The following is a 14098-nucleotide window of genomic DNA, read 5'->3' as shown; positions in this document are numbered from 1 at the left end:
TCCAAACGAGCAGCTGTGTAGGACAGGACACCAATATGAAAAGTGAGTCTGGCAATGACACTTTCTTATGCCTTAGTAACTTTTCATCCTTTTTCTTTGCAATAGTGATAATAATAACGATAATGATAATAAAATAATAATAACAGATGCTTTTACTGAATACTTGCTATATTCTGGGCAATACAGAAGAGACAAAATGTTGGAAAAGAGGGATGGAAACCAAGAGGAAAATGGTGTTTGGAAAGGAGTTCCTCTTTGCCTGGGCATAGGGAAATTAGAAAAAGATCAAATTTTCACCTAGAGAATTGCCAATTACAGAGACAGTTGCTCTTGATGGAGGCAATTTCCAATCCAGTCAAGGAAATGGATCACAATCACATTTTTTAAAAAAAATGTTAAATGCAACTTATAAAAAAGTATGAATAAGAGCTATTGTCAATGGTTCAAACTATGTCTATAAGCAAGGAAGTAAGATAAATTGACTGATGGTGAGTTGGAAAAGCTACACAGAGGCAGGGAGTGTGGAACATAATTTAATAAAAATAAACCTTTTTTTTTTTTTGGTAACACACACACTCCCAAAGAAGAAATGGAAAAGTTGTTAGGGTGTGGAGCCAGGCTTCCAATTCCGCTGCTCTGTTTTGCCTGTCCACTGTCCTGTCTTGCCAGGGGAACTTGGTCCAGGGAAGGGCACTGGGCTGAGGGACAGGGGACCCCCCCCCCCAGCCCTGGACGCTCACCCACTGGGCTGGCCCTCCACCAGGCCTTCAGCTTCCTGCCCAAAGGACTTGCAGAGGTGAAAGCCCCTGGCCCAGGTGGCTCACTGCCCCTTTGACCCAACCATGTTTCCAAAACAGAGGGAGCCCCAAGAAGGCTCCCTGCCAGGTGGAGAGGGAGGGGGGTGGGTGAGGGAAGGATGGAGTGTGTGTGTGTGTGGGGGGGAACAACTCCCCTCTTTGTGCGCCCTCCCCTGCCTGCCTGCTCCGGGCCTGGCCCTCCCTCTCCCTCCCTCCCTCCTCTCTGGGTTCTGTCCGAGAAGTGTGAAAATTACAAATCCCCAGGAGCTGCCATCCAAACGGCACCTAGGGGAAAAATTCAGAGTTTTCCTAGCCATAAATACACTCTTCTCTACCCCCCCCCCCCGCCCTCCCCAACTCCATGCTCCAAGACGTCTGACGTCAGAGCGGGGCGGGCGGCGGGGAGGGGAGCAGCCTGGGCCGCTGGAGCCCCAGCGAGGACCGGACCGCGCCGTGCGCCGCAGCCGCGCGCAGGAGCCCGAGCTGGGGGCGCGCCGGGGAGCCCGGGCTGCAAGGGGCCCGCGCCGCGGCCATGGGGGCCTCCGGGTAGGTGCAGCGGGGTGGCACCGCCACACTTTCCTGTCCCTTCCTTCACTTTCTCGAGATCCCCGCCGCCGGGGAGTTGGAAGAAAGCGGCACTTGGGCTGGTTGTTTGCTTTCTGCAGCGTTTGCATGCAGTGGACTGGGGTGTGTGTGTGGGGGGGGGGGTTGGGGTTGTGTGTGTGTGCGTGTGATTGCATGGGTGTGTGTGTGTGTGTGTGTGTGCTCACGCGTAAGTCTCCTGTTCTGTCCCCATCCGGACTGTCCTCGGGAGGATGTCTTTGGCAAACTTTAAAGAAGTTTCGTGGTTTTGGCATGGGACTTCTGGTGGCAGATGGACGCACAGGTTGACACCTTTCGGGGTGGTGGCTTTTCGTGGTTGTACCGGTGACTTCCACTTGGGATGGGTGGGTGCATGGAGGGATAGTGAAATCTTCACCGGCCCCCCCAGCTCTCCCTTGCAGGCTGGGCCCTGCCCTCTCCAGCCAACGAGAGCACAGCAGCAGGGCCCTGGGGTTCTTGTTCTGGGGGAGGGGGGGTCCCCACTAAGGACCTGGTGCCCCCCACTCTGGGACTCCCAAAATCTGTGGCCAGGATATAACCCGACGTCCCCAGCTAAGAAATTCTGACTTAGCCTGGGAAGGATGTGGTATGGTTTCAGGTAATTGTGAGGAGGGAGAAGGGGTGAAGGGGAGGGGGGGCCCCAGATTGGGGCCCTGTGTCCAGCCCTGTCTCTGGGGGGGCTGGGGGGGCTGGATGTTTTTGTACATGTCCACAGGGTAGGGTGAGAACCAGGTTCTCTGTGAATGCCTGCGTGAGGTGCCCCAAACAAGATGCAAACTTCGAACATAAAGACATGTGTCTGAGCTGTGGGTCGGAGGAAGGGGGGCAGTGGAGGAGAGTGAGGGAGATTTTTATCAAAATTGAACACAGATTGCTGAGGTCTGGGCTCCATTTAACTCTTTTCTCTCTGCGTTGGCCACTTTGCCACAGTTAAGTTAGGAGTTGGGAAAGTTTCTGGGAGAAAGGGAAGGAAGAAGAAGAAGAAGAAGGAAAAAAAAAATCACACCTCTGCAGGGCAGAGTCCCTGCAGGTTTTCCTAGAAGCTGCACTTTAGAACAAAAGAAATTTTGTGTCTTTGAAGAGTTTCAAGTTTGATGTTCTCTGCTTTTGGAGTATGGCATGGGTTTCTCAGATTTTCCCGTTTCTCCCCCCCCCCCCCCTCGCAGGATGGGAATGCTTTCGATTGTAGCTGTAGTTTAAGGGCAGGGAGGCAAGGGGTTGGGGGCTGCAGGGACCCCACAGGGCTCTGGACCCAGCAGACCTGGGCACAGCCCTACCTTATCTGTAACTGGGATCCTCAAACCAGGGACAGGGCCTGGATTCATAGCTCTTCTCTCTGCAGGTCTCTGGTTTTACATTTTGCAATAAAGGCAGACTATGATGTTTGGGTAGGAGGAATATTACTGGACTCTCCCACGTCCTTTGCTGCTGCTGCTGCTGGTGGTGGTGGTGGTGTGTGGGTGGGTGGGTGTGTGGTGGGGGGATGTGAGAATGAAGGGGACAGGAAGGAAATCTGGAAATAAAAACAGACCCACAGGAAGTTGAGATTTGGGAAGGATTTTTTTTTAAAGAGAAATTATACAAATTGACCCCCAGGGAAGTGGCATTAAAAAAAACCAAAACTGAGCAGGCAGCAAAGTCAGAAAAAGTGTTTATTTAACTTCAGGCTGAAGTTGCCCTCTGCAGTGTAAGGAAGTAGGCAAGGTGCTCAGGAGTGCGTGCAAACAGGGGTGGCTCAGTACCCAGGAGATGAACACGCATGTTGACACACACGGGGCTGCGGTGATGGCCTGGAGCATGGAAACATAAATGGACCATTTCTTCATCTGGGCTGGGACTTTTATCCCCCCCCCCACTCACACACACACATACACACACAACTGTGCTATTCTTGTCATGGATACTCTGACTTCAGACTCCTGAGTTTTCAGAAGTTTTCTTTCCCATCCTTGGATGCTTAGGGAATACTTGTGCCCCCATCAGGACAAAAAGAGGAGAGGAAATTCTCTTGGATGTTAGCTCTCAGTAAAGTAGAGGCTGGGAGGGCAGGTCCCAAAGGAGGTGTGGGAAGCAAGATGCTTTTACCTTTTGAAGGCCAGCATGCTCCTTGAACTTCCTCTCTCCTTAGTCCCTACCTCCAACACTGTTGAATGAATGCCGAGGGAACGAGGGCAGAGGATACTGAATGAAGAGTAAGAAAGACTTAGAATAAAGAAAGCAAGTGGAGGCTTTCTTCTTGGATTTTTGTGGAGCCAATTGAAAAACACATTTCACTGTTCTCCCTCATTTCCATTATTTAAAAATAGGCTATACCAAGCGCCCTGGTGGCTCACACCTCTAATCCTAGCTACTCAGGAGGCAGAGATCCGAGGATTGAAGTTCGAAGCCAGTCCAGACAGGAAAGTCTGTGAGACTCTAATCTCCAGTTAACTAGCAAAAAGCCAGAAGTGGTGCTATAGAGCCCAAACTGGTAGAGTGCTAGCCTTGGGCAACAAAGCTTCTAGGACAGAGCCTAGGCCTTGAGTTTAAATCAAGGACTGGCAAATAAAAAGGGAAAGAAGGATGGAAGGATGGAAGGAAGGAAGGAAGGAAAAAAGGAAGGAAGGAAGGAAAAGAAAGAAAGAAAAGAAAAGAAGAATGACTTCATAGGTGGGGGAAGGGACCCATACCCATCAGAGAAGGACTTCTGGACATATTCTCATCCCAACATCTCATCCTTAGTGGATGCTGAGAGCCAGAAGAAGGCTTTCAACTCTCAATGTGTGCAGTTGCTCCAGCAAGGCTCAGTAGAATCCTGCTTTTCCTGGGTCTGCTCTAGGAGTTCCTTTACCTACTCCAGACTCTGGCACAGAGCTGGGGATGATGTGGACCCTCGCTACAGAGAATCTTCTCTACTGAAATAAACTCAAGGCCTTGCACTTGCTCTACCATGTTGAGACACGCCCCTAGTCCTTTTATGCTTGGGTTCTTTTTGTGATAGGGTCTCATGTTTTTTCTTTTGCCAAGGACCGCCTAGACTGTGATCTTCCCATTTACACCTCTCACCTAACTAGGGTGAAAGTCAAGTGCCACTGGGTTCTAGCTTGTTTTGGTTGAGATGGAAGAGGGGGATGGGTTGTAAATGTTTAGCTTTGAGCTGGGCCTTGAACTGTGATCCTCTTTGAGCTCTGCCTCCCAAGTAGGCTTACACATGTGATTCACTGACCTAGTTAAAGGGAGTGTTGTACTTTCACCCTTCTATTTCCAGCCATCAGGTGCCTGTGGCATTTCCTCCCCCTTCCAGTCTAGCCTCATGTTTTCCATGATTACAGATGAACAAATAGAGTTTCTGGGGCTCAGGTCACTCTTATATTCCTCTCTCTAGAAAGAGAGACCAGTAAGGATCATCCATAAGTATGCCTAGTCTGTTATCCCTAGGGTGAAAGTAGTCCCCAGGCATCTCCTCTATAAGACCCTTCTAGAACTTGAGTTACCCAATCCTGAGGACAAAAGGCAGCAGAGCATCATGGGTGTGAAGGGGTGGGGAGGAGAAAGTCAAGGTGGTTCCTGTATGTGTGTGTGGTGGTTGGGGGGGGGGGAATGAGGGCAGGGGTCAGGACCTAATTGTGTCTTGAAGGACAAGTCTGAGGGCAGAGGTTGCTTAGGTAGCCATTGCTGTTGGAAGGTGCTCAGATCAGACTAAGGGGGAAATCCGATGGGCTGTCAAAGATGGGAGTCTTGACCCTTATGGACATCTCCTGTGGGTGTGGGTGGGAGGCTGGGCAAGATGACTCTGAAGAGGGACAGGAGCATCTGATGTTGCTTGTGAGCAGCTTCAGGGCCTCTTGCCCCATCCTGGAGCTTCTAAGTTATCCTTCAAGTTGACATTTAAGACTTTGAAGATCACATTTGTTTTTGTTTTGTTGAAACTCTCTCTTTAACTGTGGCCTGGGATGACTTTTAAGCTTTTAAGAGGCTCAGCCAGTGGCCAACTTTGCTTGAGATGGCCCAGATTTTGGGGGGGGGGGGTGGGATGGGGGGGGAGGAGGGAAGTCAGTTGAATTCTTCCCTCCTGGCAGCATCTATTTCTTCAGCTCTCTGTTCACATTTTTTTTGGTTTGTTTATTTTGTGTTTCCTTATGTGGTTCTAAAACTGCACAGTCAAGATACTGTGAAGGGAGGAAGTGCCTTTCTTTGAACTTGCATATCATTACAACAGAGCTGCGCCAGGCTTATCGGAATATGGGCAATAGCACGTGTGGCTATTGAGTTTCTAGGTTCTCCCTTAAAAAAAAAATCTGGACAAAATGAACATCAGGGCATTTGATGTCTCTTTAAATCTTTGCCTGAGAGTTGTTGAGTGAGTTGTTAAAGGCCCCATGTTTCTAGGGAGTGAGCTTTGGAATCAAGGGTACTGAGTTCTGAGTTCTGGCACCATGAAGTCACGGGCTGTTCAAATCTCTCGCCTCCCCCCTCTCTCTGTTAATTGAGCAAAATAAGGATTCTTAGTCCTCACAGTTAGTTCAAGATGACATGAAGTTATCGATGGGCAAGGTCTTCAAAGCTGCTCTGTGTTGAGCCAAACGTTAGTGCCTTTCCTGTCCATAGTTTTGAGCTCCCAGGAATACTTGTGTGTAGACACTTGTCCATGAGTCAAAGAAAATAAGCCACTTAGTGAAGGCTTAACTCTACACTCCCAAAGTCACTCTGGAGATGAAGACCTTTAAGAAAATTGCAGCACAAATAGTCTTTCCATTGCAGGTAAAAGGTGGTCCCTCCCATGTGACCTTTGACTGGAGTCCAGTAAGGTCACCAGATCACTTACCCATGAACTTGGACTATGAAGAAAGTCATACATCTGACTTTAGAAATTCCAAATGTTGTTTTGGTTCAAAGACTAAAAGTCAAAGCTTGTGGAAAGAAATAATTGAGGGAACGCCTATTCATGTACGATCATTTGTTGTGATAATTTACGATCACTCAATAATAATGACACAGTTTAATGACAATATTCCCTTACATTTGTATAGCATTCTACAATTTGAAAGGCCCGTGGTTTCACTTAATGTCACAATACTATGAGATTCATATTAACCACACTTTATAGCCCAAACTTGGAGGGCTTAAAAGATTTATCCCATTTCACATAGCAAGAAAATGGGAAAAACAGGAGGAGGGAGGGGGAAGACAGGAAGCAGCTCCCAAAGCAATGGGTCTCCATGCTACATTAGAATCATGCAGAGAGACTGTAGAAATACTTGGGCCCACCCTAGGATAATGAAATTAGGCAGCCGTAGTTTCGTAAGTCTAAGTTGAGAACCACTGTCCTAAGGAAAGAGTGGAAATCACTAAACTTAGTGCCTAGGATACCATACACAGGGAAAGCAAGCAATAAGACTTGACTAGGATTTAAGTTCTATGAGAACCTAAAATAGTATCGAGAAGATATTCAGTAAATATTGGCTAATGAATGAATAAACAAAATGCTGTATGATAAGGCAGTGACAACTTGAACCTGTCACCTTATTGGATAAAGTTTTATTTGAACAGAGCCATGTCCATTAGTTTATGAAGTGTCTTATGGCTGTTTTCAGGCTGTCATGACAGAATGGAATAGATGTGGCAGAGACTATATGTCCAAGAGAGCTAAAAAATTTTACTCCTGTCTCCTTACCTGAAAGGTGGGCTGGGTCCTGCTCTGGTTCCCAGAATGAACACGGCAAATGTATTTGTGAAGAGAAGATTATAGACATCTATTAAGAATGTAAGTTCTAGAATCAGAGAGAAAACCCATGTACCATTCCTGGATCAACCACTTACCTATTTCATTATGAGACTCTGCAGATTATTGCCTCTCTGACTCAGTTTTCTCTTCGGAGACATGGGGATGGTAATAAGATAATACCTCCCTCACAGTTTGGTGGTGAGGATTATGAGCCCTGGGTTGAGGGCTATGGCTATGACTGCTGTTGTACTTTATAACAGTTGGCTAAGTGTCACAAGACAGACAAAGGATGTAGTAAGAAAACAATTAGCACTAAAGTAATCTGGAATGTCAGAAAATGATGGGAGGTTTCTGAGATATTGGGCCATTACAAGACAGTAGGAGTCAGGCCCAGGATCTGCCAGTGAGGTGCTCTTTCACAGCTGACTGCATTGTCCATCTACAATTCCTATCATTCCTTAAGGGTTTGCTGAGCATTTCTATCACCTAATATACTCACAAGAATGTCCCACCTCTCTTTCCACGTTTGTAGTTCTCTCTACTGGGTGTGTCTGTCCTGGCTACTCATTCTTCTAGGCTTGCGCAGACATCCCTCTCCAACCTTCTCTGCAAGGCTCCTCATAACCATCCCTTCCTCCGTAACCCCATGATCTTGGCACACAGTTCCATCGTGACATTTACACAGTGCACCATGGTCAAGGAAGGACTAAGTCCCCTTCATGCCCTCTACATGTGTTGGAGTTTATGGAATTCAAGTTGCATTGTAGAATGCACATTTTAAGCCAAAGAGTATCCAAGTCGTGTCCATAGATCCTTAATCCAATGCAGTGATACCCACGTTAACCCTCAAGGGATGCATAAGACTTGCATAGGTATGGAGGAAAAGTACCAGAGAGAATCACAACAACTAGTCACATGGACAAGAGCTACTGGGTGCAGAAACCAAGTAGACTCATTGTTTCCTCATCTCTGTACTCTTTGGCGGCATTGCAGTCTGGAATGCTTCTCTTAGTGGCTAGCTAGGGATGGGAAAGATAGAAAAAACTTAGGCCCAACTCTGACTTCTTGTCAGCAGATGTGAAAAACTGGGTTTTTGGGCTCCTCTGACTAAGTGCCAAGATCTTTGGGAGTTGGGCTGGACCGGTCAGCTTTCACGGACACAGTAAAAAGGAGAAGCTTGGTCACAGATAATAGCAACCAGCAGGTGATCCCTGGCTTTGCATCAGCCTCACAGATTCTAGTGACAATTTTATTTTGGCAGCAATGACCTTGCACGCATAAAAATGTTAAAAAGGAAGTTCTTTCTAAGTCATCATGGGACAGCACATAAAAGTCTTCACCTTGAGTTAAATATTTCTTTAGGTCTTCCCCCAAATGGACAATTAGGGGCTGCCTCCTAAGAGGGAATGGAAGAAAGAGAATGAAGTAGTATTTTCATTTGGCCCTTTACTACATACTGGGTGCATTGTGGGTAACTTTGTATATAGTATTGTTTCCTTGATCTTTTCATATTGTGAGACAGTTCTTCCTTGCTTAAGCATGTGAATCAAAGGCAGGTAGAAATTTAATATCTCCTTCTATGCCCTGGTAACTAATGTTGATAGGCTTAGTAGCATGTGTGTCTTTCCTTAACTTGTCCTCTGCTCATAAACACTAGCAGGTATACATACAAGTAGGGAGTATCTTGCTTGAGTGCTTAGGTTTTCTTTTTCTTTTCTTTTCTTTTTTTTTGGGGGGGTGGGCAGAGTGCCAATACTGGAGCTTGAACTCAGAGACTTGTGTTCTTGCTGGCATTCTACTACTTGAACCACACCACCACTTCCAGCTTTTTGCTGAATAATTGGAGATAAGCCTCTCTAGGATTTATCTGCTTGGGCTGGCTGCAAAGCTCAGTCTTTAGATCTCAGCCTTCTGAGCAGCTAGGATGGAACTTTTTCTTGTCTTGCTTTATTTTTTAATACCCACACATCCACGGCTTTCTGTATTTGAGATCATGTCTGGCCTTGCTTCCATCAGTCTCCTCCATTGGGGTCACCCCAAGTGACCACCTTGAGTCTGCTAGATCAAGCATGACCCACCACCAGGAAAGCTTTGCTTTGGCTCACAGGGTGTGCCCAGCCTGCTGATGTCTCTGGAGCATGACTTCCCTGTGTGGGAGCTCCTGAGGGTCCAGGGAAGCTGTGGAACACATTGGGCCCTGTGCCTGCCTGCTTTCATTCTCCTGAGGTAAACTTACCGACATCAAAGATTGGTTTGGCTTCTACTAATTTTGGAGGGTTCAGTCCATGGTGAGTTGAGCCTGCTGCTTTTGAGCCTGTGGCAAGACCGAAACTCGTGACAGGGAGCATGTTATGGAGCCAAGCTACTTGTCTTGTGGCTTGGGTGAGAGAAGGAAGAGGAAGAGACTGAGGGTCCGCCATCTTATTGAAAAGCACGCCCAATGACCTAAAGGCCTCTCATAACGGCTTCCACCTTTACCACATGGGCCCTTGGGATGCATTTCAGATCCAAATGATAGCCCAGCCTTTCCCCTTCACTAGTGCTAGCCTGTCTTCCTTAGTCACTGAACATAGAAGAAACATAGCCCGGGGAAGGAGCCTGCAAGACAAGATTGGAGAACAGTCCTGATGGGGGAAAAAAATCAGGCAGTGTAGCATCAGGATTATGAATTTGGACATTACACTCAGATTGTCTGGTTGAGTCCACATTTTTGTGCGAACCGTGACGCTGACTGTCTTTAGGACCAGATCTCCAGCTGCAAGGAGTGCTGACTATAGTCATTCCTCTGGGGAGACACCTTTGCTGAAGAGGCATCTCCCCACTTGTACACCCAGTGGGAGCTAAGAAGGCCCGGGGCCCCTTATCTAATAGGGGAGTATCTAGCTTCAGGCTCCCCCTGGGGAGATGGGGCTGCACTAAAACTCCACTTCCCCCTCTGCCCCAGAACCCTGCCGATCTCCCACCACAATTCCAAGAGCCTTCCTGATAAACCTCCTGTCCTCTGTTACACAGTCTGTCCCCCGGTATCCTTTTTAAAAACTTTTTCACTAACCCACTCAGAAAAAACCCCAGCCTTGTCTGTGCCCTGGTGTCTGCGCTGTGAATTACAGATAACAGCATTGCTTTCACACAGGGCTGTCAGCAGAGTCAATGGGAAGGTGCCTGCAAAGTGCTTGGCCCAGCGCCTGGTAAAACTCTACAAGCTTTAATGGCTTCAATGAATTTGGGAGGAATCCATTGTTTTCTAGATTACTGTGGTCGCTATGTCTGAGTAGGAAGATGTGCACTATTTTTGCCTCTGTCTTTTGTTCCGGGTACTTTCTAGGTGGCACTCAATTGATATTTCTATGAAGAGAATTGTGTAAGTGGGCAAGGGTGAGCTCACATCTTGAGCTACATCGCCAGATGCTCCTTTAGCTCCCACCCCATGCTAATTGGAGATGAGTGGATGTATGGAGTTATACACAAGACCACATAGCCTTGACAAGGTCCTGCCTGGACAGAGGGCTGGACAAGCTGGCCTTTGGGAATTCATTTTCACCTAACTGGGGTTTTTGCAGGATGAAATGTGTGTCTTGCGGGGAGTGGGGGGTATAGGAGGAGGCTGTTGGCCCCCTAGGAGTTGCTCTGTGGCTTCATGGGTCTTTCTACCAGACTTCATTCTTCCCTCTGTGTGTTTATCTCTTGCTCCTTTGTCCCAAGCACAGGGAGTCTGTTTCTCTACCTCAAGCATAGGCTCCACTTTAGGACGTAGTGACAAACAGGTTGATGAGGGGTTAGTTCTGCGTCTCCCATTTTTTCTAAGGGAAGAAGCAGGTACAAATTGGTAGTGCAGGGTCCTGAGGGCCTGGTGATACACTGGAGTTGCTGTGATACTTCCATTTTTCCTGGCCTTCCTTTCCAACCGCTGACATGTTCTGAGACACCAGCTGGGGAGGGAGTTCTCTAGACCAGGTACTGTGCTAGGTGATTTGTTTGTTTTGCTTTGTTTTTTTTTTTAATTCCCTCTACTTCAAGTCTTCATAGCAATCTCATGAGGTGGGTGCTGCCAGACTCTCTTACAGACAAAGAGATTGAGCTGCAGATGAGGAAACCTGACTGGCTTTGCAAAGAGGCTACAGGAAGAGGTGGCCATGCTTTGCAAAGATTATACAGGAAGAGATGACAGATGATCAGAGTCAGCATACGGAAATCAGGGCTGCCCGAATCACACTGGGACCTCTGGTGACTTGTGATTCATACAAAAGAGACAGGAAGGAATATGGCAACTCAATGACCTTGGGAAGGCAAATTGCTTTCCTGCCCAGGGGCTGTTGGAGAAAGTCATAAATTTCCTGGAAGGCAAGAGAGACCGTGTAATTTGCTGTCTAAACCAGGACTCCCTCAAGAGTGAAAGGAGAACTGGCTGGCGGGGACAGTGAGGAAACAATTCTGAGTACGACCCTGGATGTGTGCCCCCCCCACCCCGCCCCTGCCCAGGAAGGCTGAGTGGACATGGCTGTACTGGTCAACAAAGCTGTTTAGGTTATTTTTAACCCTTTCAAAATACTGTCTGGCGTTGGCTCTGAAGCACTGTGCCCTTCCTCTGCTCCGTTTATGCAAAGGTAGAATTTGACCTTCTTCTGTCCCTCTCCACACCTGGCAAGGTGCACTTCCACCGCCACTTCCAGTTACCATGGTGACTCATCTGCCCATGGAGTTCCCAGAAAGCTAGGCCCACCTTTGCCCCCGTGGTGGCTTTGATAGCCACTAGCTTGGTGACAGTCCAGAGCTAGTTCTCAGGGAAAACTTGCTAAATGGAGGTGCGCCCTTTGTTCATGTGTTGCCCCAATTCATCATTCATTCATTTGTAAACATAGAATAAGAGTTTAGTTGAGACGGTCTTCTTTTTTTTTTCCAGCACTAACTACTATTCCACTGGTCTAGACAGGAGGTCAGTAGTATGCATGTGTCTCTGTGTATGCCTATGTGTTCATACAAAAGGACCAAGAATAACAGGTAACAGAATATCAGGATCCAGGTTTGAATTCCTGCCTTCCATAAAGTATGGAGCATTTGTAAGCCTTGGTTTTTGCCAAGTGTACATGGAAATGTTGTGAGCTCGCAGTGCTGAGTTGAGTTTGAATGCTGTAAGGCCTAGGAGACGTACTTGGTACACTGCAGAATGCTGTAGAATTCTGCATGTTAATGGTTTGGGTTGCCCAACAAATACTCAGGAAGGTTTCAGGTAGTGGGCACTGTGTGCTGAGTGGAGTGCCAGGAAGGCAGCCAAGGGAGAAGAGTATACTCTTGTTCTGCGCTCTTCAAGCCGGTGACAGCACATAGGTGGCAGGTCTGAAGGTCTAGGAAGTTTTATTCATAGATAAGGAAGTGATCAGCCAATTCTTCAAGGCCTTAGAAATTTGCCATGGGTGAAACTATAGATGCTGCCACCAGCAGAAAGATGGGCAAGTGGCTCCCAGGGTACCCTCTGTTTATGTCCGTATACCCGGGTCTTACAGATAAAGGATCTAATGAGAACACTGGGAACTCTTCTGCAGTATTAGCAGGGTTTAAAAGGAAGCATTCTCCACTTGGCCTAGGGAGAATTTCCCCTCCATACACTCTGTCTCTAATATCACAGCTCATTTAAAAGTTCTTTGTCTCATAGCCATTGTGCAAAGGAAGTCTTCCTTTCCCCTTCCTTCCACGGCCCTTCTTCCCTCCTCACATTTTCCAATGAAGATGTGAGGAAGTGTCTAACTCGTTCCAACGTTTGCTGGGAAAAACCCTTTTGGTTTCTCACAGCATGGGAATACAGTTCTGTGAATCATTAAGGTGGTTCTGAGGAATAGTATGCAGCTGAGAAGATGCCCCACCCCACATGGGATCGAGGAAGTACATAAATCCAGATCACAAAGAGACTCCCTGACAACATCACATTGGCAAAAAATTCATATTCCTTGTGGTAGATGTAGAGCGAGAGGTAATTCCTGTGGTCACCCCTGGAGGTGTGTCTCAGGAGGAGGGCAGTTTGCATTATTTAATAACCCTGGAGATGACATACCCCAGGACCCAGCAATTTCACTGCCGTGCAAAGGAGGAGATATGTTCTGGAATATTTGCTTCAGCAACCCACCTGTCCATCACCGACTGGAAGATTGGTTAAGTGCTTTGATACATACAAACGATGCCATCAAATGGCATGCAGAAGAAAGAGGAGACCACTCTCGGGAGGCACATGCCAGTCAGGCAAGCTCTGAAGCAATATTAGGTGCAAAGAACAAGTTGTAGGAGCACGCCATTGCTACTCAGGCAAAAATAATACTCTCCTTTATTTACAAATATTTGCAGTGTAATTACAGCATAAAGTCGTGTTTGGGGAATAACCATAAAATTCAGAGAATTGAATTGTGGTAGAAACATTAGGAGAAGTCTTCTGCTACTTTTTTTATTCTTATACTGAGAGGTAGATACACATGCATGTATTTGAGTACCTGTATCTTTTAGAAATGCAAAATATTTTTAGTTCAAAAAGAAAGCAAACTTTTCTTCTCAGCTTACTTGGGAGACAGAAATTGAGAGAATGGTGGATCAAAGCCAGACAGAAGGAACGTTCACAAAACTCCATCCTGATCAATAGCTAGCTAGACATGTTGGTACTTGCTTGTTGTCTCAGCTCCAAAGGAAACATAAATAAGAGGATCACAGCCAATGCTAGCAGGGCAAAACCATGGGATACCTTATCCCAAATAACTATACTATAGTTTTTGGAGAAGAGTCTATTTGCAAACATCACATACACCTAAAATGTCACAGAAGGACCTGGGACAAATGGAAAGTACCTTTCTATTCACAGGTTTTCACATTTGCCAATGTGCAAATAGATGTGAAAAGCTTGAGGTATTGCTCTAATGGTAGTGTGCTTCCCTAGCAAGCATGAGGCTCTGGCTCTGAGGTTTTTTTGTCTTGTTAAAAAAAAATTTGCTGTAAAGGTGATGTACAGAGAGGTTAC

The 14098-nt window shown here is 46.9% G+C and overlaps 1 protein-coding gene across 4 annotated transcripts in view; it reads left to right on the top strand.

Annotated features, from left to right (window-relative positions):
- Daam2 (dishevelled associated activator of morphogenesis 2) overlaps positions 1-14098 on the top strand; it is a 149454-nt gene that overhangs the window by 54817 nt on the left and 80539 nt on the right. For 2 of the 4 annotated variants that reach the window (XM_070023832.1, XM_070023827.1), the window contains exon 1: positions 1091-1343. The exons of 1 other annotated variant lie outside the window; for it this stretch is intronic. The gene's annotated coding sequence lies outside the window, so the exon portion shown is untranslated. Of the gene's footprint in view, positions 1-1090; positions 1344-14098 lie in introns of those variants that run through there. One more of the 4 variants, XM_070023831.1, reaches the window with a different exon arrangement.

The sequence above is a fragment of the Dipodomys merriami genome, unplaced genomic scaffold (genome assembly GCF_024711535.1).
Source record: "Dipodomys merriami isolate MVZ:Mamm:240054 unplaced genomic scaffold, mDipMer1.0.p SCAF_16, whole genome shotgun sequence".
Classification (NCBI taxonomy): domain Eukaryota; kingdom Metazoa; phylum Chordata; class Mammalia; order Rodentia; family Heteromyidae; genus Dipodomys; species Dipodomys merriami.
The sequence above is the reverse complement of the archived record's forward strand: the minus strand, read 5'-3'. Positions and strand labels throughout refer to the sequence as shown.